Raw genomic sequence first — 25,409 nt, forward strand, 5'->3', positions numbered from 1 at the left:
CGAAGCTACTTTTGGGTCGCCAGAAATGTCATGACACATTTCCACATAGAAAAGCATATAAAGACATGTCATGACTCTTCCAATGACCCAATATGTTTATAATAATTTGTTACAACAGATGTAGGCAACTAATACAGTGAGCAAAGAGAGGACAATTTCCCCCAACTCCCCAACTCCTTTTTTCTGATTATGAGCTTTAAATAAATTTTGACCTTTGGATATTATCCCAGACTAGACATTCTTTTTTTTTTTTTTTCTTTCCTCAAAAGAGATTTTTGCTATTGGGCACATGGACTTGCCAGAGAGACAGAGATAGAAAGTGAGAAATCACCCCTGGGGGGTAGGGGCGTGGCCCGCCATAATTTCTTCTCCCCTATTCTCCTCTCAGGAATTTGGGCACATACGTACCTGTGCCCAGCATGAGTTTTAAGCTGCTGGATCCGGAACTTGAACTGCAGTCAACTACATGGGACTCCAGTGATGTAACCTTTACACCATCTGCTAGTACCCCAGATTGGACATTCTAATCAGTGAACTAGAACTGTCCACAAGGCTAAGGTAACCAGAGAATACTTTAGACAATGGTATGGATTTGATCCCAATATAGGGAGAACATGCCTGTAGTGGTAGTGGGGAAGGACTTGTCGGACCTGCAGCAGGCGCTCAGCATTGCTTAGAATGGAGATGTCATCATCATAGCCACAGAAGAATTCTTCACCTTCTTAGGTGAAGGCACATCTAATGTGCATTTCTGAACTCTCCGCATGGACCCAGCCCCCTGGTTCTTCATTCCTTGAACTCTCTACCTCGTTGAACTGACCGGCACTTCCAGCATTGTATTACACCTTCTCCGAGCCCTGTGAGCTGTAACCCCTTGGAGCAGGCAAGGCCCCAGAATTCCCTCTTATCTGGGAGCATTTAATTAATAGTCAGCCAGGGTCCCACCCACTCAGCCCAGGTCTAGAATCAGAGGTAAAAAATCACTGAATATTAAAAAGAGACAGCTCGGGGTGGGGATGGGGGGATAACAAGCAGACACAGGTCCTACACAGTGAAAACAGAATGCTTAGTGGTTTTCCAATTCAGATGTCTAAACTCTGCCACTTCCTAAGTATACAAAGGGATTTCAAAGAGTTTGTGAAAAATGGGATTAAAGCAGGAGTTAATTTTGGTACAAAAAAAATTTTAATTTTTTACTAGACACATTTGCATGAAATTTTTTTTAAGACCCTTTAGAACTCTTGAGCTAATGAATAGAATTCTCTCAGCCTCATTTTCCTAATTATGAAGATCATAATGTCCACCTCAACTGGCTCGCATGAAGGTTAGCGATCATCCTTGGGGAGTGGTAAACACACTATAAGTAGTAGCTGGTATAATAATAATAAATGTTGTATTAGCTGGACCCATGCACCCCTACTCCTGCACCTGGGCATTCTCCACTTGAACCTCTGTCCCCATCTGCACTTGCAGAGCCATCACCACCTCTGCCATGCCACCGTTCTCACCAGCCCTAGCCCCACTGCCAGCTGACACAGGACTTCTCTCCTATGACCACAAACAGTTAAAGTGATTATTGCATTTAGCCCACATTTGCAATTGCTTCCTCTCTTTAATCACTTTGAAAATGTTTCAAATTCCTTTCCTACGTGACTGAAATCAAAGTGGCACCTGTGAAGGCCTAACTGCCAGTGCGAGGTGGAGATATAAAGCCGTCAGGCTCAGATGGGAGAAATTATGTCTTTCTTAATTTCTTTTACCCTATAATTACCAGGCACAACCACGTGGGCTCACAGCAAAAATAACTTGCCATGTGAAGACATTGTCTGTAGAATCCTGGTCTGAATCCCCCTGGAAAACCCACAAAAAGGGCGCCGAGGCTCCAGCGCCCCAGGCTTCTACACAGTGGGGTACCCCCCTTCCTCCCCAGCTCTCCAAGGCCACCTGCCCCTCGCCAGTCACAAAGGCCAATCCCAGGCCTTCCATTCTGCCTGGTCCTCCTCCTCTCTCTGCAGCATTTGGCAAGAGATGACCTGCTTCATCCCACCCTTTCCTGGTTTGACTTCCCCCCTGCCCTTGCCTGTCTTGCCTCTATCCTTAATCTCATTTATTCCTCTCCTTCTTCCTTGTGACCCCAAGCGCCCTATCGGCATCTCTGTGTCCCTTCTCTGCTCTCCTGTCCTTCCTTTTCCCTCCTTCGCCTCTCCCCCCTTCCCTTCCTCATCTCTGCACTTTCATTGTTCTAGATAGCATGTCTACCCTGATCACTCTCAAGACAGCACACCCATCTGTAATGCCCCGGCTCCACGGCTTAGTGTTTCATTGGATGTACTGCTGGGTCCCAACCTGCTCCCCTCCTGCTTTCTCTTTCTCAGAGTAGGGGCTCCACCACCAAGCCTTCATTCTCAAAAGCTTCTCTCCTTCCGCTTTCTCCCCACGTCTGGATCCAATCTGATACCACCCACATGAGAGCAATCACAGCCTGGCTCAGAGGAAATTGCTGGAGCTTTTGAGTCATGAAAACCCAAGTTCAGATCCTCATGCCTTCTGGTCACATGACTCCAGGCAAGTTACTTCAGTGTCTCATTTATAAAATGGCAAAGAATATTCTTACCTCCATGTATGGTTTTTAAGAACTAAACTACACAATGAATGAATATGATAAGGACATTCTCACCCCTCCTTTTCCTTTAGCTTCTGTCTTCTGATTTTTTGTTTTTCTGTTTGTTTGTTTGTTTGTTTTAGTTTTGTTGTTGGGCATAAGAGGTAACAGGAAGGAGACAGAGACAGGAAAAGTGAGAAATCATCCCTCAGATTGAATGGCCACACAGCGACCCCCTCTCCTCCATTCTTTCAGGATTTGGGGCATGCACACGCACATGTAACTAAGTGTGTTTTTCAAGCCAACAGATCCTGGACTCGACATGCAGTCAGCTATGGGGGATCCAGCCACCTTAACCTCTCTACCACCATTTTAAAAAATTTTTTTTTATGACAGAGCATGTATGTGCACACATGAGAGTGAGAGAGAGAGAGAGAGAGGAGGAGCACCCTCCACAGGATCTGATCATGCTCACATGCCCTTCCTCTAGTCCTCCAGCCTATGGGATCTGCGGCACTTGTGTACACACACAGTGAGCTGCAGGCTAACAGGACTGGGCATGCGAACTGTGGTCACCCTGTGAGATTCAGCCTCCCTCGAGTACCACTGCTCCATGGAGCCACCCACCTCTGGCATTTCTTTTAACTGAGTCTATAACAATAATCTCAGAATCAGTTTATCTGCCTCCAGACACGCCCCTTCCCATGCATCAGCCTCCCACCATCAGAAAGCCCTTCCTAACACTCAGTTCTGAACCTGACATCCTCCTGCCCATAACTCTCCTGTGGCTACCAATGGCTCACCGCTTAAAGTTCAATGTCTCAATAGAAGCCACACATAATAGCCCAGAGGGAGTGCAACTGGACCTACATGGGAAGGTCCTAGCTTCTTATCCTGGGGCCTTCCTGCACACACCAGGTATGTCCACGATCCAAGATGGCTGAGGCTGGGCACAGACAGGTCTCAGCATAAACCCCTGTTAGGAGTGCAACTCTTTCTTTCTCTCTCTCTTAGAAGGAATAGGTGTACATATATTTTTTTTTAAAAGCTGCAATGAACACAATACAGTAAGAGGAACCCTGTCTATGGAGTCCTCTGGACTAATTTCAAATCCTTATTCCCCCAGGTTAGACTTTGACCCTCAGTTTCCTCAAGTCTTTATGGGAATAACAATTCCTACCTCCGGTTGTTCACAAAGCCTGCCCTTTCCTTCCTCTCTGCCTGTGGCACATTGCTCAGACCTGCGTCCACCCACTTCTCCTATTTTTTCCTATTGTACTTATAAACATTATTATTTTTTTAAAATTATGATTTCTGGTGTACATATAGTCTTAGTGGGGTATAGCATGACTTTTTAAAGCATGCATACAGTGTACAAGAGTCAAATCAAGGATCTGGTCATGTTCATCTCCTTTAACACTGAACAGGACATCAGGTTGTGCACATTTGTTAATAGTTCTACTAGGTTTTTTTGATGTGTTAAATGGTTCGTATTTCCTACTCTGCTGTGATACACCATCTCATAGCCTCTGCCCCTTTATTTACCGGATTTCTTGTGTTCATTACAAATTCTTTTCTTTTTTTCTTTCATAAACACTTCCACCATCCCCCCCCCCAGGATTTTAATTGTGATAAAATATGCCTAACATAAAATGTACAGTCTTAATCATTTTTAAGCATACAGCTCGGTGATGTGGCACTCCCATCGCTACCATCCATCTGCAAAATCTTTTCATCTTGCAAAACTGAAACTCTACACCCACCAAACACCTTCCCATTTCCTCCTCCCCTAAACCGCTGGTAACCGCTGTTCTACTATTTTTTTTTTTTAGAGGTTTTTGCTATAGGGTGCATGCACTCGCCAGACAGACAGAGAGAGACAGAGAGACAGAAAGCGAGAAATCACCCCCCACGGGGGGATGGCCATGCCGCAATCCCTTCTCCTCCATTCTCCTCTCGGGATCTTGGGCATGCACGCACACTTGCCCAGCGTGAGTTTTAAACCGCCGGGTCCAGGAAACGAACTGCATTCAACTACGTGGCAGTCCAGCGACATAGACATTACGCTAACTGCTGGTCCCCCCCGCTGTTCTACTTTCTATCCCTACAAATTCAGATGCTTTAGATAACTCATAGAGGTGAAATCATACAGTATTTGCCTTTTTGTGACTGATTAATTTCACCTAGCATTATATCCTCAAGGTTCACCCATGTTTCAGTACGTGTCAGAATTTCCTCCCTCTTCAGGCCTCAGTACTAATCTATTGTATAGATAGACCACATTTTGCTTATGCATTCACTCACTGATGGACGCTTGAGTTGCTTCTACCTCTTGGCTCTCTTAAGATGTGGGAATTTCAAAAAGTTCATGGAAAATTGAATTAAAGTACAAGCTTATTTTGGGGTAATAACTTTTTGAAATCTATATATAAATTTGTTATTGTTGTTGTTTGGAGAGGGTTTTTTTTGTCAGAAAGACAGAGACAGAGAGATAGAAAGTGAGAAATCACCCCCCCTCCAGGGGGGATGGCCATGCTACAATCCCTTCTCCTCCATTCTCTTCTCGGGATCTTGGGCATGCATGCACACACACCCGGTGTGAGTTTAAGCCACCAAGTCTGGGACTCAAACCACAGTCGACTACATGGGAGTCCAGTAGCATAGCCATTACGCTAACTGCTGGTCCCTACATAATTTTTTTGTACAATATCCATTTTTCATGGCCTTTGGAAGGTCGCTGGTGGTGCTGCTATGAACGTAGGAGTGCACATCTCTGTTCAAGTTCATGTCCTTGTTCTTTTTGGGTCTATCCCTAGAAGAGGAATTGCTTCTCCATTCTGCATCATAATCAAAGGGTTCCACATCTCCTTTTACCCGGTGCTCCAAAAAACCAGCCTTTGTCATGACACAAACCTTTTCTGAAATGCTATCTCGCTCACTTGGGCACACACCTTTGCACCTGTGCGTGGGTGACCTGAGGTGGCTGGAGGTAAGCACTTAGGAAGGCCTTCCTGATTTGAATTCAGCCCAAGGTGTATTTTCTGCTACTAGCCATTCTCCTGCTGCCAGAGTTCTCTCCTGGCCTTAAAAACAAAAGGAAACCAAAATGTGTACATTTTTCTTAATTATTCTGGATGCTCAATCCTACCCCTTATGCTTCCAGGTGCAGTGTTTTTCCACTTAGCTGGGAATATTCTGATATTTCAGGCCATTTAAGATTTGCCAGGAAATCTCACTTGCTGATTAAGTGCCCTGTTGGTGGGACAGGACAAGCAAGGACCAGAAAGCAGGTCAGAAGCTGGTCCAGTGAAACTGACTTTACCCAGGGCATTAGAATGAACAATACCCTTCCAGGCCAGCAGAGGGCAGAAACTACGTGGAGACCAAGTTCCCAGGGACACCCAAGGCCAAATGTGGTCATTCCCCATTGGGAAGGGGTAGGCAATCTGCAGAGACCTGAGGTTTTTCCCAAATATTATACTCAATGACGTCTCGAGAAAAAAGTTCTTTCTTGCCTTCTTTGCCACGCTAAACTGGAGTAATCCAGCACAATAAACTGCTACCGGATACCAGTTGAAGAGGAATGGCAAAGTCTCAGCAGTACAGGGAAAGGAAAGAGCACTGACTGAGTGTCCGAGAGTGCTAGGAAGCTTGTGCTTCCCCTGTGGCCCTGGCTATTCCTCTGTGCACGTTCAAGAGGTGACTTTGCAGCTCTTCTCTCTATGAGGCAGAGTTTGGGGCCAGATGATGGCACAATGGTAAAACATGATGCTCTATGAGGTCATCCTACATGGAAGGGTTCCTGGTGCAAGCAAGTTCAGGGACCTCTCTGGCACATGTGCACCCATGATCCAGGGCTGGCTGAAGGTTGGAGTTGGACTGCAATATCAACACCTGTCGGGAATTCCTGCTTTCTTTCTTTTTCTGTCTCTCTTGCTCAAGGAAAAAATAAATGTATAAACCTAAAAAAAAAAAAAAAAAAGAGGGGAGTCTATTTCTTCCCCCTTGATCCTGGGCAGGGCTGTGACTTGTATTGACCAATAGGATTCAATCTAAGCAGTGCTTGGGTTTTCGGGGGCAAACCTTAAGTAGTGTTACAGTTTCTGTTTTGCCTTCTTTTTGCTCTCAGATCATTATGCAAAAGAACTCATCTTAGGACCAGCAGATGCTGTAATGGTTATGTTGCTGGACTCCCACATAGTTGACCATGGTTCTAGTCCCAGACCCAGCAGCTTAAAACTCATGCCAGGCATGTGTATATGTGTGCCCAAAATCCCAAGAGGAGAATGGAGGAGAAGGGATTGTGGTGTGGCCATCCCCCCTGGGGGGTGATTTCTTGCTTTTTGTCTCTCTGTTGCTCCCTGTAGCTCCAGCAAGCACACATGTCCTATAGCAAAAATATCTCTAAATAAAAAAGAAGACAGGAAGAAATTCATCTTGAAAGACCACATGAAGGTGAGCCAAGGAACCCAGCCAGTGGCCAGAACTGACTACTAGACTTGTGTGTGTGACCAGCTTGGATCTCCAGCCCTGCTGACCTTCCAGTGAATTCTTGAGCTCAGAGCACCTGACATAGAGCAGGCAGCTGATCCACCAAATTGGGGGCAATAAAAATCACTCAGGTGGGACCAGCAGGTGATGTGGCAGTTAAGACACTGTTCTTACACATGGCTGACCATGGTTCAAGTCTTAGAACTAGCAACTTGCTTTCTCACTTTCCTTCCCCCCCCACCCCTGGAATGCATGTTCCCTATAGCAAATTTTTAAAAATATAAATAACAGTAAATAAAATAAATTAAATAATTCTTATTTAAAAATCACTAAGGTTTAGTAAGAGGTGGTGTTAAAAAGCAATGGTTAACTAAAGTTGCGTTACATCCCGGCTCTACTACTAACCCATATGGCTTTAGGTTAGACACTTCTGTGTCCTGAACTTCTGTTTCCTCTGCAATAGAATTAATGGGATAAAGGAGCAGAGGCCAATAGAAAAATCACAGGCTTTAGGGCTTGTTAGGTAGAATCCAAGCTCTATCACTTAATTAGCTGTGTGACCTTAGACAAGTTACTTAGCCTCTCTGAGCCTCAATTTCCTCATGTCTCTTATGAGAGTAATAATACCTGATTGCATTTCTGTGAGCATAATTAAAATAAATGAAGTGCTTGGCATATAGTGGGCACTCAATAAATAGCAACATGCCCAAGAAAACAGGATTATGAACTTTGAAGTCACAATCCCAGTTATGTCACTTTCTCTTTTTTTTAAGTTTACTTATATATTTTCATGAGAGTGAGAGACAGAGAGAGTGAAAGACAAGCACTCTCAGCAGGATCTTACACACAAACCCTTCCTCCCACAGCCTACCTAGCCAGCCAGAATCACAGGCATGCACGCCCCAGCATGCAGAGGCTAACTGGGAAACCAAACCTGCAGTCTTCCCTATGGCTCCAGCTTCACTTCCGTAGCACATTACCACTGTGTCACCAAGCTGGCCCCGGTGATGCCACTTGCTGGATGTGTGGTCTTAAAGAAGAGATTTATATCTGAGCCTCAGTTTCCTCATCTGCATAATGGGAAGGATGAAGAGAACAATACCTAGCTCATAGGGCTGATGTAAACATTTAGAAAGTTCATACATGTAAAGTGGTTAGAGTTGCCTCTGGCACAGAGGAGGCGGGTCAATAGGCATTATTGTGGAGTTTTCCCAGTTTAGAGACCCCATTCCAACACACCAGCTATTCTACCTCTCTAGGTCAGTACGGAGATGGGGAAACACACTGGGGAGCTTGCCAGGTTGCTCGCAAGGTCACAGAGCTACCAACCAACCAAGGAAAGATTCAAACCAAGCCCTGCAGAACGCCAGGTCTAGACGAGTTGATACAGTTCAGCCACCATTTACTATGTGCCTCACTCTGTGCTGGGCTCTGGAGCTACGAGAACAAATGAGAGCTCTTCTCCACTCTCAAGTCTTCTGGGGAAGGAAGACAGTGGTCAAATCCAGTGTGATATGGACCGTATGGAGGACAGACAAAGCCATCACTCTGCTGGGACAGGTCCTATAAAGCATGGACGCAGTTCCTCTAAGCTGAACCTTACGATATGAGTGGCTTCAGGCCATGTGTGAGGAAGGAAGTGCATTCTCAGCAGGAGGCATAGCAGAGCAGGGCTCAGAATATGAGCTGGTAGCATGCGTGTGTGACTCAGCTAGAAAGCAGCACCTAGGGGCCATGCTGGTGACAGGACAGGATTTCTCTCCTGCTACGAGTGAGATGTCAAACCAGCATCTTCCAGATGGCAGTAAAGACCCCAGACAAGGTCTAGGTAACCACTATCTTGTCCCTTGTCAGCACCTGCCAGCCAAGACATGGGTTCCATTGTGCCCTTGAAGACACATTCCAAGCCATCCTTGGAGAGGTTGAAAAATGGAGGAAATAAGTTGCTGGTTTTTCACTCTTCCCACTCCACTGTATCCTGTACATGCCAAACCCAGACACTGACCAACCCCATCTACTTCCAGACTCCCAGAACCAGCACCTGGAATGAAGGCTAGTTATGTTTGAATTAAATTAGTAAGTTGGCAGCTGGATCTCCAATGCCGAAATCCTACCAGATTTGAAGGTCACCTGGTCTGATGCGACTCTGTGCCATGATGGTAGGTGGAGGTAGGGATGAAAATGTCTCAATTCCAGGTAAGAAAGGGCTGTGAACCATGCAAGAGCAGGCTGAACTCCCTCTGGGACAGGAGTGCCCACACTTGCTGGCATTCAGAGCTTCAGGAATGAGCTGCCTCAGGACTGCTGAGAGGACACCTTGCTTGTTCCTTAAGTCCTTATTGAAGTGCCCAGATAAATCACACTCCTTGACAAGCATACAGCCTATGGGAAAAATCCATCCTAGCTCTTGAATTCTCATTTCTAATGATCCTGAAGAAATTATTGAGAAAATCAAAACACTATGTTTCGAAGCGCTCTTCAAGACTCACCACAGTTCAAACGGTTTCCATAAATCCAGAACGCAAAAGGCATTTTTCAAAGGTTTACTGTTCCCCAAATGACAATAATGCCATATTGACTGACTTCAGGGGAGCTCTGGGAGTTTGGAAAAACCAGTCAAGCAAGCAAGATCTTTAACTGAAAAAAAAAAAAAAAAAAATTGGTGAACTTGACAGTTTTGTTAAAGTTCACAGCATTTTCCTGTTTTGACAGCACTTTTGCAGGTTTTGATGCCTTCGGATGTTGGATCACACCTTCCTCTCTTTCTTAGAGCTCTGGCCTCCAGCATCACCCCTGCCAGTCTGCCCTCCCAACAACCACCAGAGTCATCCTTCTAAAGTATAAATCACATGTTACTGTTCAAAAGCTCACTGCAGCTTCCACAGTGTTGTTCTTAAATGAAACCATGACATTTCTCTAGCTTCTGCAGCATCCACCACCCCACCTCAGCCAGAGGAGGGAAAACCTCTGGAAATATTGATGGTCTAAGAATCACAGTAGATAGAGATTTGCATTTATTCATTCAACAAACATTTATTAATTAAATACTATATCCAGGACCCTGAAGATTCAGTAGTCAAAAAAACAAAACTTCTGCCTTTATGAGACTTATATTCTAGAGAAGGAGGCAGGCCAAACAGATAAGTAAGATATAGTTAACATTCAGTAGTGATACATCAAAGCCACGCCCAACTGGGCCCAAGACACAGAGCAGGAAGTAAGTGACCTCCCACCTCTTTAACATCCACTATGCCCCACCCAATTGCAGCCCTCCTGGGAGAAGACAAGGTGTTCCACCTGATGTGGACACCAGGATGCTCTCGTCTGTATGTCTAAGCCCAAGTTGGGATTGTCCCATCCTCCCAACTCTTTACAGCCCTCTCTGTCCCAGGCAAACACACTCCTTCCCAACAGCAAACTTCTTGCCCCCTTCTCCATTCAAGGCAACCTCAACCTCTCTCTTGCAAAGAGAATGGAGAAGATGCCAGTGGGTTTCCTAATCATATAGAAGGACAGTTCTATGGAGAATTAGGAGGTATAGAAATTACCAGGAGCAGAAACTTAGTAATGAAAGCCAGGTAAGTCTCAGCTTGGGCTTGGAGAGAGAATGAGCACATGCAGTATCCTGGAATACAGTCAGTCACATTTCAGCCCCAACAAGGCTGGCCCAGAGAGGCAAAGGGGCTTGGCCATGGCTGTACATCCAGCTATTAGGTAGTAGAAATGATACCCAGTTGCAGGTCTTCTGGGTATTGGAATGTAGGGGTTAAGAACTTGGGCTTTAGAGGCAGATGATCCTGGGCTTAGAATTTCATCTTGCTTTTTGCTAGCTGGGTGGTCACGAGTGTATATTTTAGTTCTAAGCTTCGGTTTTCTCACTTTGAGAATGGAGATGCTAACAGTACCTATGTCCCGGGATGTCAGGAGTGTTAAAGGAGGTGACACCTGCATTGCTCCTGCAGCAAGTTTGTGGCTATAATACCTGAATTGCTCCTATAACTGCACCAGGTATGTGATGGGTCTTCAGTAACTCGGAACTTGTCATTGTTATACCAACACCAGCTGCTACACCATGGCCGCACAGTCTCTTACAGGTACCAGTCATCCATTGTCTGGTTCTTTCTCTGTCTCCCTTGACTCTCTATCACCGTTCTGTGTGTCTCTCCCTGTCTCTCTTTCTGTGTCTGGTTTTCTGGTTGTTTAGTTTTCCATCAGTCTGTGTGTGCTGGAGCAATCTCTCTCTCTCTTTCTGTCTCTCTCACTGTGTGCGTATCCATGTCTTTATAAGTATGTTTCTTGCTATGCATTTGTGTGTGTCCATTTGTGACAGTAACCCTGTTTGTGTGTTTCCAAATATTTTTGTGTCTTTCTGTGTGTTTTGTTTGTCGCTCTGTTCTCTCTATATAGAGCTGTTTCTCTTTTCCTGCCTCTCTCTATGCCTCTGCCCTCCCTCTCCTTCTCTTTGTCTCTCTTTCACTCTCTCCATGTGTCTCTGTGTCTGTCTTTCTCTTGCTCTTTCCTTGAAAGCCAGAAGTGACCCAGTAGACTCTCACAGTTCATTACAGAGAAAACATTGGACAATCATTCTTTGTGCATGCAAGGAGCTCGACAGCTGGAGCAAACAATGAGAAATTCAGAATTAATTGGGTGCTGATTATTTGCCAGGGGAGAAAAATGGTGAGATATATATGAAACAAAAGACATCCTAGCAACAGTGAAAACCTCAACACATAGCAACAAAAGCAATCTTAATGAAGCATGACAATGCTGGCACGGAGCCCACAGCTGGCCACCGCATACTGAGAGGAAAGAAGACAAATGTCAGTGCTGCCCAGGAGCCAAGCAAAGCCATTCCAGGGCATTCTGGACCTCAGCACTGCAGCCACTGCCTCCCAGAACCTCCGTACTGAAGACTCCAGAGATCCCAACCCTATGCTCCACATATGAACCCACACCATTCACTCATTTCTCCATGAGAACGTGGCATTAGCACCTGCCATGGCAGTAGAGGGAGGCAAACATGACCCAGGCTTGTCCCTTGTGCTTAAAGAATACCAGTTCAACCTGGAGAAGAGAGTGAACAGACAACTGCAATAAATTACAGGAGCTGCAGCATCGGCCTCTGCAGAGCCCACAGCATCTGTACCTAAGTCTGCATATCGGGCGTGGAGGTTGCCAAGAGGGTGGAACACTTGGGCAGAGTTCAGAAAGATGAATAGAAGTTTGTCAAGTGAGGAAGAAAGGAGGGACACAACACAGAGGAACAGTAAGACATGAAGCAATGAAGGGGCACAGTAGATCCAGGGGCAAGGCCAAACTTCAGTGACATGTGCAAAGACTCTGCATTCTGTGGGCTGGGACCAGAATCAAACCGAGACGTTGATTGGTTCCTGGTCCAACCTAAGGGTTGGGTGTTGGGGTGTGCACCCGTAGTTCTAGTGACTTAGCGAAGCTGAGGCAGGAGGAACCAGTAAGACTGGAGATAAAAAGAACCTGTCATAAGATAAAAAAAGAAAAAGGAAAGAAGGAAGGGAAGAACTAGGAGGAAGAAAGGAGGAAGGAAAAAAAGAAGGAAGGGAGGGAGGAAACCAGGGCCAAGGCAGTTTTTCAAAGGTTAAATACAGAGTCATCATATGACTTAGCTATTCCTTGATATATAGCCAAGAGAATTACAAATAAAAATTCAAACCAATCCTTACCACACTATTCACAGTAGCCAAAAGGTGGAAATAACCCAATTATCTGTTGAGGGAAAAATGGATAAATAAAATGTGGTATGTTCATACAATAGAATATTACTTGGCCATAAAAAGGAATGAAGTACTGATACACACTAAAACATGGATGACTCTTCAGAAGTATCATGCTAAGAAGCCAGTCACAATAAGTTGCATAGTATATGATTCCATTTATGAAGGGACTTCATAAAGATCATGGAAAAATGGAATCAAAGTACAAGTTTGTTTGGGTTCAAAATATTTTGAAATCCATGCATAGCTTTTTCATAATAAGCGTCTTCCATGAACATTTTGAGGGCCATTCATATATGAAATGTCCAGAATAGACAAACTCATATAGACTGAAGGCAAGGTGGTTGCCAGGGGCTGGAAGAGGGAGGAAAGGAGAGTGACTTCCAATGGTGAGTGACTGTATCATCCTTCAGGGATGAAAGTGTCTTGGAACTCAGCAGAGGTGATCACACAACATTGTGACTTTATTGGATGCCACTGAATAGTACACCTTAAAATGGTTAATGGTTCATTTTCTATTATTTAAAAAATAAAAGCAAAAGAACTACAGCTGAGGTTTAGCATATGGGTGGGAGATAGGGCCATATTCAATTGCCAAGAGCCCTAACTGCTGTTGCCTTCAATGTGCCTCAGGATTTTATCCTGGATAGCATACCAGAAGGAGTGGAAGGAGTTAAGTAGTGATAGCAAAGTGCACCAGGAGGCTGGTGGCAGATGGGAACGTTTTAAAGGAAAAAATAAAGAAATGGTAGGTAGCAAGCACATCCGAAGGATGGGTACCTTCCGTTCCACAGGAAAGTGGGCATGGATCCAGAAAAGCCACTCAAAAAGCCTGGGAAGGCAAGGTCTCTGCTACAGAAAGGTCTCATCCTATCATTCATCGTGTCACCTCAGAGCCCTGACTCTAGGTTCCTGGAAGAGGAGATCAGAGATGGAAGCCAGAGTCTTCATCTCAGCAGCTGGGCTGCTGTAGAAGAGAAGCAGCCAGGGTACGTGTCCCATCATTAGCCGCTCACTATGGAAGGACCATCCATTTCAGAGATTATCCCTCCCTCAGGAGCTGGCTTCCAGGTCTACGCTTTAAAGATGTGCTTTAATTAGATCTATCTCAGTTAGCGGCATTGAATATTATCTCCATCTCGTCTGGGTCCTTTCCTTTGCTTCTTGCCTACTGACTTTCAGAAACTCAGCCACATTTGAGCTTTGATTATTTTTCATAAAAGCAAAAGCAAAGCAAGCTTTCAGAGGCAAGGAGCTTACCCCTCTAGAGAACAGAATGGAAATGCAGGGTGGGCCCTGGGCTGACTTACCCTGCGTTCTAGGACACCACCCTCTGCCTTCTCCAAACTGACATTCATCCTTGCCTGCTCCCGGCTTTGACCATGATTGGCACCACTGGATGTGCCTGGGACAGGGAAGGCCAAATTTGAGGATGGCAAAGACCAGAAACCAGCCATATCTACCACCCTACATGAGACAGTTGAATGGGGATACCAGGCCAAGGTACAGGCAGGTAAGCAGAAGCCTGTGACAGGTTGTCTGTGAGCTAGAGGTATCAAGGGAAGAGACTGGAGTGTCATACAGAGGGAATCTGGGACTGCAAGCCAATATGGTCATTGCCAAATTTAACCCCATTTTCCATCCATTCACCAACACATATATCATCCATCCATTGGTTTATCCATCCATCATCACTTCATCATTTAATGTGCCCATCCAGCCAATCAATCATTCTCAGTAGCAAATCCTTTTCCACCCATCCATTCAATCTCTATTTACCTAGTGCCCACTCTGTGTTGGTCTCAGTGTCTTAACTCAACTGAAGTCAATGCTGGATGAACAAAATATAAATAGCCAAGAGCCAGGTGACAAGGAATTTTCAGGCACTCAAGATCGGTGAAAACATGCACAAAATTTGAGATCAGACAAAACGGAAGAGGCTTAGTCTTAGAGGAAGTAGTCAGAATTCAGACTCCTGAGATAAGGCACAGATCAGGCAGGAGACCCTAACAAAAACCCTCACATGAGGTTACAATTGGGCTAGCAAAGAGCCCTATGACTTTGTACCCCAGAACAGGAAATGAAAGTTTTCAAACTCCTCCTGGGCCTAGGGTTGGTCCTGAAACCTTCACAGTTGCTGCATCTGTGGGTGGGGTGAAAGGTGGAGCTCCAGTTGAGAGGCTGTGAGATTTCAGAACAGGAAAGGGCCAGGTACTTGGGCTAAGGAGTCCAAGACGTGAGGCCCTCTCTCCCTTCACTATGAACAGTGCTGCAGTTTCATCCTCTGGCAGCAACTTTATGCTAGCCAGGGATCAATCCTGGGTTCAGAAGTTAGTCATACATTTTGCTTTTGAGAGCCCTTCTACTATGATTTGAATGTGCCCTCCAATAATTCATGTGCTAAATGTTGATGAGCCATTTTAACAGCATCAAGAAGGCAAAAACTTCATCCAATTATAGTACTGAAAGATGGGGTCTTTGGAAAGTGCCTGGGATTGGATAAAGTCTTCAGGTAGCATCTTCACAATTAACCCCTGGTAGCTGCTTGAGGAGACATGGACACAGACGCATGCAAGCTCTCACCATGTGATGCCCCATGTCACCTCCCAACCCCACCAAGAAGACCTTTTCCAGATTCGGTCCCTGGACTTTGGACCTCTGAACTATGAGCTGAATAAACTTCTGTTCTTACCAAACACCTAGTTTTAGCTCTTACAAATCACTTAGTTTCAGCTCTTCATTTACTAAGCAACAGAAAATGGCCTAGAGTACTTTCTTACTAACACTAGAGATAACATCCATGGAAAACTGTCAGGGGTCTTCTGTGCCTACCTTGGAGGTCTAGGCCTCAATTTGCTTAAGATTCAGTAAGTCACAAACCTAGGATGACCCAAGTATGCTGTGGCTGACTTAAATCTGTTATTGGCCTCAATATTCAAAGAGAAATATCTTTTCAAAAATGGCGCAATGCTCGGGAGAAAAGGAACAATTCCCAAGTTCCTAAGTGTGCTATAAGTTAAGTTTAGAAGGAGTACTTTAGAAGGAGATGTAATAACAAATATTACAGTCTTCGTGTGATGGGGTATTTAAGGGGAAGGACATGATCTCAAAGGAACTTAGCTATCAGGCAGCAAGTTCATGGTAACCTTTATAATTGTTCTCATGGTTCCCAGGATACTCACAGCAACCTAGGGAAGGAAGTAGAGTCATTATAGAACTGGAAGCTTATATCGGCTATGCACTTGTCCAGAGCCATTTAGTTAGTTATGCAGCCAGACTGAGACTCAGATCTCCCAACTCCAACTCCAACCCCATGGCTATGTCCACTGTATCTTGCAACTTCCTGGGTGCAGATGTGAGCAGAGAAACAACACAGGACTCTAGTTCCTAGAAAAAAGAAGGGCAGGAGAGCAGGGCCTGGATGGGATGGATGCTGAACCTACCTGAGGAGCCAAGATGACTCTTCTGTGCAATGAAGTCTTAGGGACAAGATCCAGGGAGATTGGAGCACTCTCCCTCTTTAGGCTTGATTAAACAAGCTGGCAGGTCATGTGAAAGGCTCTCTGGGTGACGTATTTAATATGCCAGTTCAAAGATTCATCAGTTAGAGATTTGCCAATACTTCTCTTTTGGTTTCCTCTATAAATTCTATCTTTCCTGCCTTCTCAGGAATATTTGAAGCCCTAGTCTTTTCCCCCTGTTCTCTCAACACTAGGTACGTGGTAGGCGTTCCATACCAACCTATAAATGTCATCTGCTGCATGGTCTTTAAATCCAGCCATCAGGTCAAGTGAGAGGTTCTAGTCCTGTATCCAGTGGCTTGAAAATCATACCAGGTACATGTGCTTGCATGCTCAAATTCCCGAGAAGAGAATGGAGAAGAAATTGCAGTTGTAGCCTGGCTGTCCCCAGCCCCTCCCCAGGAGCTGAAGTTCTTTTTCTATTTCTCTCTCCTTCTCTCTCATTGTCTCTTTCCAGCATGCACACATACTCTATAGCAAAACTAAAACAGCAATTAAAAAAAGAATTTAAAAGATTTTAACCCAGCCATCAAATCAAACACTTTAGCAGCTCCATACTTTCTCCTAACTTAGCAACTGCAGCAAAAGAGAGCTTCCCTCCTCCAGTGGTTCCTACAAAACTGAGTCTCATTGAACCTATGCAGATCACTTATCCATTCCTGAGCCACTTATTGTAGCCATAGGGGGAAAATACAAGAGGTCTTCAAAAAGCTCATGGAAAAAAAAGTGGATTAAAATGCAATTATTTTGGTGCCTCCCCAAATTAAATACATGCATCATTTCCTTCATAATATAAGATTTATGGACTTTTTGAAGACCCTGCATACAAAGATCAACTGGGGCTAAGCCCCAAGACTGCCCCTGAAAGTGGAGGAAGTTATTACCCTAACCACTGTACGAAGAGAAGAGGAGACTAAGTGAGTTACTGCGACTGGAAGAAAGGGGCATGGATGAGTGCAAAGCTATTCCCTATGCTCCACAGAGGGGCATGAGCTTCGGGGTCCTGACCTACCATAAGGAGCCTACTAGAGCTTAGGTCTCTGTCATCCTAGTGTGGTTTTGATGGAGCCCCATGAGCTATCCCCCCACTATATACAACAGCCCATCAGTGGACTCAGGGCAGCCCTAGGCTTGTTCAGAATCAAGAGGAAGCAAAATAAAGCAGACTCCCCAGACCCCCTGTATCTCCTCTTTGAACAAAGACGTGGGTTTCAGATAAGCTCACTCATCACCAGCCAGAGGGCTAGCCACTGTCACCTAGACTGTTGGTGGTCAAGGAGAAATGGTCCTCCCTTTCCCAAAGAGAAAGGGGCGTTACAATTCGGGAAGTCTTAGCAAAGCTATAGAAAAAGGTCACAGTGGAATAAATTATGGAGATTAAAAGAATGCCCAGATCTTTGGAAGATGGACCTGTACTGCAGCCTCTCAGTTTTCTCTTTAATCATCAGTCTCTAATTCTGGGACATAAAATTACACGCTCATTGATAATGATCAGTGATTTACTGAAGAAAGCCCAGCCCCAATTAAGAGCAGGAGAAGCTGACACTGCTTTTCAACTTCCACCAAAGTCCAGCAAGGAAATTACCTGGTTCTGCAGAGCAAATAACACCAGCAGGCACGCAGGGGTCCCAGGTTACCTGAGGAAGACATGCTTAATATGCAGAGAGAGTTGCTTCCAGTCTTAGCAATTTGCTGGTAATTGGGGCATTGACGGACACTGGGGGAAAGCCGCCGAGATAGTGCATAAACACAGGGCTGTCCATGTCTGCTCTTACAGGAAAAAGATATGCATACGAAAGCCATGGACAACTTTTACTGTAGCTGCCTAAGAGTCAGGAGTAGAGGGTCAGCATGTACTATACTTAGTCTTTGATGAGAATCAAGGGTCAGAGCTCAGGTGGTGTTCAGGGTCAGGTCGGGAGTTGGGGTCAGCACGTGGCCAATGATAGGTAAGTCTATGTCCAGTCTACCTGGTACCAAGTTGTTGTGTGCCTGGCTTGGAGAACTCAGAGTCCGTCTGTTTCTCTCATCTTGTCTCCTGCACCTCCCTGCCTCACTTCTCATGCCACATAGCAAAATCTCTTCTGTGTGTTTTTTTTCATCTCTTGCTGAATCTTCTGTTCTCTGACTCAAGACTTAGTGGGATCTGAAGACTGACCTACCAGCCTTTGAGTGTATAAAGGGATGTCTGCCCAAGGCATAAGCTCAGACCGCTAGAGCTATGGTGTCCCTAGGGCATGTTGTGACCCTCTTTAAAGTCATCACCAAGAAATGTCAGGAGGGCAGGTTGTGTAGCTCCCACTGGAGGGCACCTCTGAGCAAAGGCTCTCAACAGGACTCTTGGCTCCCAATACTCCTGTCAAGGCACTGATAAGATCTGCAGAATAGCTGTTTGATCTTGTCAGTGGTTCAGCCTAATGATGGATTCTTTCAACACCATTCCTATGGTGTCTTCTCAGGCAGAATCCAGGGATTCTTTCCAAGAAGGAGGCTACAGTGTTTCAAATGACACAAGATACAAGGGAAGGAGTTGATACTTTGCTCAGCACTGTCAACCCCATTTTTCAGTTAGTCTGTCTTGGGGTGGTCAGCCTGGAAGTGAGAGGGTCACTGCATGCATCCTGTACCCCCAGGAGGATGACCACTATCTTGGTTTGCCCAGGAAAGATGGGTTTCCTGAGTGCTAAAAACAGGAGAGTACCAGGCAAATTAAGATGTTTGGTCACTCTAGCTTCCTGGGAATATTGGCTCATCTTGTCCCTGGGAATCAGGTCTGTCCTGAGTCTCCCTGAGCTTCAGACTAGGGGACGGAGAGACCAGCCAGACTGAATGTTCAAACTTAGGGATGGGAAGGAGACACGGGCAAGAATCAGAATCAAGATAGTAGAGGGTTCATGAATTTCCAGGTAGGCTTAGAGGCAGGTCTTAGATCTGAACCCAAGTATTATTTAGGGTTGTTTCCAGTTTAATTTTTATTTGAAGTATTATTGATTTTACCAGTACCAGCTCAGCAATAATTCTGATGGCCTGAGCCTCTGGTTGGAAACTGGTATTCTCTCCTCAATAACAATCATAAACAACAATAATGTTATTTTTTTAACAGCAGTTAAAATGTGTGGAAAGTTTATTACCTGCCTGGCACCTGGTCAGTATTTTGCATGCAATGTTGCTTGTAATCCTCACCACCCAATGAGAAAAGTTCTACTATCATTCCCATTTTACACGTAGAGGTTAAGTAGTTTACTAAAGTCAAATAGTAAGGAGGTCTGTAAATAACTCAAGAGCTCACAGGCTCAACCAGATGGTACATGCATGATAATGCATTATAGAGGAGATGCCCCAGTTTTGGCCTAAGTTAGATTCAGTTTATTATTTAGTCATATCTGGGCCAGTCTGAAGGTCTCACACATTCATTTATACAGGGATGAAGAAGTGTCCTGCTAAACAACACCTTCTGACAAGAGAGGCAGACCCACACACTTAATTAAAAGACAGAGAGTCAGGGTTTGAAAGGAGTGAGCCTAAATATGGGTAATGTCACTCTGTGAACCCTCTTCCCAGACCCAAAGAATTACCCTTGCTGGTGGCCACCACCTTGCCGTATGTCTCATAGCTGGAGGGAGGAGACAACAGAGGGAGTTCTGGTTTCTCTTCATCTTCTTATAAGGGCACCCACCCTATCAGATTAGAGCCTCATTCCACCTTATGGCTTCATTCCACCTTTATCACCTCCTCATGACCTCCAAACATAGTCCCATTGGGGGGTTAAGGCTTCAACATCTGGATTTGGGTAGGACGCAGACATTTAGTCTGTAACACACAGAAATATCCCAACACAGTCCCATGAAACCCTAAGAGTGAAGCCAAGGAGGTATTACAGTCCCCACTTCAAACATGAAGTTACTGAGGCTCGGAGAGATTGAGCCATTCATAATTACATTAGCCTTCTAAAAACAGTTTTCTTATTATTTCTCAACAACCATGTTTGTAGTAGATTCTGTCTTCTTGGTTCTACCTTCTGTTTTAAGATGACTATCCTGCCGCAAACACTGCCCTACTCTGGCTGGTGCTCCCTGTGGCCACAATAAGCAGGAACTGGAGGGCGAGTCTTGCAGTACCTTGACCCCCTCCACCTAAGCCAATGTTTTTGGACAAAATTTGGCAATTGTGAGTCAGCAGGTGGTGTGCTGGTTAACGCTGCTGGATTCCACATAGCCGACCACATTGTTCAAGTCCCAGACCCAGCAGCTTGAGAGACACCAGAAGTGTGCGTGCACGCGCGAGTGTGTGTGTGTGTGTGTGTGTGTGTGTGTGCTCAAAACCCTGAAAGGAGGGAGAAATGGAGAAGGGATTGCAGCAATACAATCCCCTTTAGGGGGTGCTTTCTCAATTTCTTTCTTTCTCTGATGAGCACACACATCCTCTGGCAAACTTAACATGTGATCGAATGTATAAAACAAGTTGAAATTTAAAAATTAAAGAAAAAAAATTGCCAGTTGTAAGAACCACACTTGAGATGGCCCCTGAGCATAATGGTTAGATGCTGTGCAAAGGGAATGGAGCTCACATGGCCAACCAAGTTGTGAATCCTGACCCAGTGGTTTAAAAAACATGCCCAGCATGTGCCCATACCCAGGATGCTGATGGGATGGAGGAGTGGAGAAAAAAGGATTGCAGCATTACTACACCCCACTAGGGGTTTTCTATGTGTGTCTGTGTGTGTGTGTGTGTGTGTGTGTGTGTGTGTGCATGTGTGTTTATCTCTTTCTTTCTTTCTCTCCCTCTATTTCTCATGCATGCACATGTGCCCTGTGGCATTAAAAAAAATTCAGTACCCCCATCCAACATTTTGAGCACCTGCCTATTATACGGCAAATACTCCAGTAGCATTGGACTTTAATGATAAGCAAGATAGACAGTCTCTAACCTCATAAAGTTCATAATCGAGAGGAAGTGAAAAAATATTCTGTACTCACCAACTAAAAATAACTACTGTTACTTTTCTCCAGATATATATAAATCCAGTCTTGCAATTATATACATATATATATACTTACTATATCTGTATCATGCCAAACAATTTTGAATTCAGTTATTTTTTTCTCATCACATTAGGAGTATTTTTCCATGACTTTAAGTAATCTTTAAAATCATGAGTTTTAATGACTATAAAATATTCCCTCATATGTACCACCATTTATTTAACCATTCCCCAAATATTCCATGATTACAGATAAGGCCATGATGAACAGGTTCCAGGCATGCTGTGATATAATGATATCAGCATTTTAGAAAAATCACCCTGGTGTCTCTGCAGGGGCAGATTCAAGGAATATGGAAGCAGGGGGAATGATTGGAGCCAAATGGAAAATTCCAAGTCAGAGACAGTGAAGCCTAAAACCAGGGTGTTGGTGGTGAGAAGTGTGGAGTAGAAAGACAGGACAGGACCTGAGTAGCTTCTCCACAACCACGAACAACTTCCTGTTGTCATTTTACAGGTCACATGTTCTTTAATTGTCACTTTGTTAGTATTGACTTGGCTAATTAATTGTCAGCCCTTTCTAGGGTAAAACTTGTCCTCCAAAGTCTCGCAATATCTAGTATATGTCTAGATGGGTAAAAAGTTCTTCTTCCTTCAAAAGAAGTAATTCTGAGAATATGATTATACTTCTTAAACTAGCTTTTCAATGATAGAAATGATAGGTAGTCCACCAGTGTGGGTGCTTGCATGACATCCATAGGGACCTCATAAGGTGGCAGAACTGGTCCTTTGCATGTAAAAGGACTTGATCTTTCATTGGGTCCAAGATATGTCAATCATATCTGCTCTGCCAATCAGCCATGACCTGGAGGATGCATTTGAGTCAGCAATAAGAGTGTGGAGACAGATGCTCCTGGAGTTGCTAACATTACTCTGACTCCAGGATAGTGAGAACAGGCCAGGATGTGAGCAGGCTTCCCAGAGTATGGAATTCTAGGAAGGACAAGGAAGAAACAGAGAGCTTCAAATCAGTATATAAAACCCCGATTGACAAGGATTTCCTCCCCTGAGGAGGCCAGAAGCTAAAGAGATTTTCATCAAGAGTGCAAAGTGGAAATAAAAGTCTAAGTTCCATGAAATCCCGAGCAGCCCAAGAACATCACTGCCCTCTTGAACACCAACTGTGTCCAGGTCCCATGCTGGTTGCTGGGGACACAGTGGTGAACAAATGGGCATGATCCCTGCCCTTGTGGGGTTTAAAATATACACAAACAATTTATCATGCACCCAGAAGGCAGGGAGCAGACACTTCCCTATAAATGACCTAATCTTACTCTCACAACCATCCTGTGCAACTGTACCATCATGGTTCCCATTTCACAGGAGCACAGTTGAGGCTCAGAGAGGTTAAGTTAACCAGCAAATATCATAGTTGGTGAGGGATAAGGCCCAGATATAGCCAACGCCAACCTTCTCCCCTGCCTTCTGTCAGAACAGTGATTCTCCCCAGGGGACACTCAGCATTAGCTAGAGATATCTCTTGTTAGTATAGCTGGGAAAGGAGTGTGTTACTGCTATCTAGCGGATGCTGTCAAACTTCTTACTGTGTGCAAGACAGTTCCTCACAATGAAGAATTACCAGGTGCAAGAAGTCACCAGTGCTGAGCTAGAATGCTGAGCTAAAATATCTGCCATAAACATCCAGAAGTGGGAGTTTGATTCCCCTGCCAATTCTCAGGATTTGTCTCAATGAAAGGCCAGTCTGACCAGTGGCTCCATCACCAAGCCACTGGATATAGGGTAGGTCAAGAAAAGCCGACTCTAGGTCCTAGGCGTGAGTGGTCCTGAGCCAGAGCATGAGCCCATACAGACATAGAGAGAGCAGAGATGGGATAAATGCAACAAACGCCAGATAAATGATGCCCTCAGGAGAATAGGAGGCCAGGTGAGGAAGCCAGGAGGTCAGGTGGGGTGGACAGCTCTCAGGGCAAATGCCCCTCCTCAAGTCCTCCCCCAGCAAGATGTTTGTCTTCAGCAGCATATTCATCTACTCCTTGAAGAATACAAAATACAAACAGTTCTTAGAGCTGCTTGCTCTCCCTGGACAACACTGAACTAATATTTGCTTTAGCAAATGGCTGAGCTGTTCATCTTCTCTGGCAATTGGGGATTTATTTTCCTCTCAAGAAATTTTTGGGATTCTAAGTCTAAGAAGCTGACATCTGGAGGGCCTGAGTGTCCTTTCAGGCCAACACACGGGAAGTACTCTCTGTGGTGCAGAGGCGAGAGCAGAAGGAAGTGAAGCACTTACGTATGGTCCTACCACACCCTGGGTTTTATATGCATTGTCTCATTCTCAAGAACCCTGAGAGGGAGGGGTTGATTTTGTTGTCTCATTTTTCAGAAAATGAAACTTAAATTTAGAGAGGTTAGATAACTTGTCCAAAGTCCCCCAACTTCTAAGGACATTTATAGCATTTGAACACCCACACATGTCTGATTCCAAAGCTCCCAACATGTTCAGGTCAGTGCTGCACCAGTGAATGGAGAAGCTTCATGCCTCTTTGATGAGACAGAGGGACATGCAGAAAGCCTAGAGAGAGGAACCAGGATAGCAGAGAGTTCAGTGGATCCTGATCCTGACAGAAACCTTTAAAGACTTTTTCTGGAGAGGTTTTTGTTTTGTTTTGTTTTGTTTTGTTTTGTTTTGCTATAGGACGTGTGCGCTCACCAGAAAGACAGAGAGAGACAGAGAGCAGAAAGCAAGAAATCACCCCCCAGGGGGGATGGCCACACCGCAACCCCTTCTCCTCCATTCTGCTCTAGGGATCTTAGGCATGCACACACACACACCCGGCGTGAGTTTAAGCCACTGGATCTGGGACTCGAACCATGGTCAGCTACATGGGAGTTCAGCAACATAGCCATTATGTTAACTGTTAGTCCCCCTTTAAAGACTTTTTAAAGCTTATTTATTTATCTCTTCCAAGAAAGAGAGAAAGAGAAATACCTCCAACGGTATCCTCAACTCCATGATCCACTCCCAGTCTCATCTGACCTGGATGGTGAGCACAGGCCCCTGGCATACGGAGATTAGCCCCGGGACAGAATTCCATGACTTTCCCTTGTGGGTCCAGTTGGGTCAGTGCTGCATCACCACCTGGCCCCATTACCAGAGGTCATTATGTTGCAATTTAAGAAAACAAGTTCAAACTGGCCTAAATGATAAGAGTTATCAGTTCATTATCTTGGAAGTTCCCAAGAAAAGTAAACATTGGGTTCAGTTAAATTCAGTGGCTCAATGATGTCATCAAAATCCAGGTGCTTTCTGTCCTCTTCCCTGCTTTCTTTGGTACCAGATCTCCTCATGTTGGCAAATGGTTATAGCAGTTCCAGGATCCTTTCTATATCCTACCAACTGGAGAGAGGCAGGCTCATCTTCAGTGGAACTCCCAGGCCAGTGAGGAGCCTTCTTTCCCATAGCCCTCTCTCCTCAATAGCTCTATACAGGTCACATGCTCATTCTTGAACCAATCTCTTGCAGCAGGAAAAGGCCTTGCACTGACTAGCATAAGCCTGAGTTAGCCGAATGAGATACTGTACCAGGGGAAATAAGATTATGAAGCTAATTGTATAAAAAGAAATTAGAATCAACTCTTAGAATTAAGCTTCAGTTTGATGTCCCCAAAATGATATGTTCATTTGCTATGGATTGGATGTGTCCCCCCCATCCGCCCTCCCCCACCCCCCAGAAAAAGTTCATATGTTGAAATTTGGCTGTGATTGTTTCAAAGGGTAGAAATTTGACTGACCATGAGACTAAGAGATGGAGCCTTTGGGAGATGATTATAATTAGATAAAGTCATCAGGGTGGGATCCCCCTCCCATGATTGAATCCTGGTGGGTTTATAAGGAGGGGGAGTAAGACTAGAGCAGAGATGGATATGGTTACATTTGCTCTTCCCCTCTCACCACATGGTGTCTTGAACTGTCTTGAGACTCTACAGAGTCCTCACCAATAAGAAGACCCTCACCAGATGCAGCCCCCTACCTTTAGAACTCCA

The 25,409-nt window shown here is 44.8% G+C and overlaps 1 long non-coding RNA gene across 1 annotated transcript in view; it reads right to left on the reverse strand.

Moving 5' to 3' along the window:
- Positions 1–24,469, reverse strand: part of LOC114005455 (uncharacterized) — a 68,119-nt gene extending 43,650 nt beyond the window's left edge. Inside the window, exons 1-2 of the long non-coding RNA XR_003547302.1 lie at positions 24,356–24,469; positions 9,583–9,730 (exon numbers count right to left, since the gene is read on the reverse strand). This is a non-coding gene — a long non-coding RNA (uncharacterized LOC114005455). The remainder of the gene's footprint in view (positions 1–9,582; positions 9,731–24,355) is intronic.
- Positions 24,470–25,409: the final 940 nt, after the last annotated feature.

The sequence above is a fragment of the Tupaia chinensis genome, unplaced genomic scaffold, assembly GCF_000334495.1.
Source record: "Tupaia chinensis unplaced genomic scaffold, TupChi_1.0 Scaffold143814_1, whole genome shotgun sequence".
NCBI classification, from domain to species: domain Eukaryota; kingdom Metazoa; phylum Chordata; class Mammalia; order Scandentia; family Tupaiidae; genus Tupaia; species Tupaia belangeri.